Below are 290 nucleotides of genomic sequence, written 5' to 3' on the forward strand. Positions count from 1 at the left end.
ACAGAGCTGCAAGATATGCGTTAGATGTGAGCCGTCATTGTCTCGCTTAAGTGAAACGATCCGTGAGAAATGCCTTGTTCAAATATAGGGGAGTCTAAAGTTATCCTTGTATATTGTCTGTGCATAAGAGAGCATTCTGTAGAGTAACGTAACATAAGATTTTACAGTCTTATGTTACTTGTGTCATGTATTAAGCAGATATATATATTTTTTTTTCATGACATTAGGTGAAAATAGTTTGCCCTTTTCAGCTTTATTGACAGTTTAGAAAATACCTCAGTATTTTTTAA

General features: G+C 33.8%; 1 protein-coding gene across 1 annotated transcript in view; it reads left to right on the forward strand.

Annotated features, from left to right (window-relative positions):
- The window catches only part of LOC119586534 (protein CBFA2T3-like), a gene marked incomplete at its 5' end in the record, with an annotated part of 19,016 nt that overhangs the window by 15,103 nt on the left and 3,623 nt on the right, over window positions 1-290 (forward strand).

The sequence above is a fragment of the Penaeus monodon genome, chromosome 21 (genome assembly GCF_015228065.2).
Source record: "Penaeus monodon isolate SGIC_2016 chromosome 21, NSTDA_Pmon_1, whole genome shotgun sequence".
In the NCBI taxonomy this organism is placed as follows: domain Eukaryota; kingdom Metazoa; phylum Arthropoda; class Malacostraca; order Decapoda; family Penaeidae; genus Penaeus; species Penaeus monodon.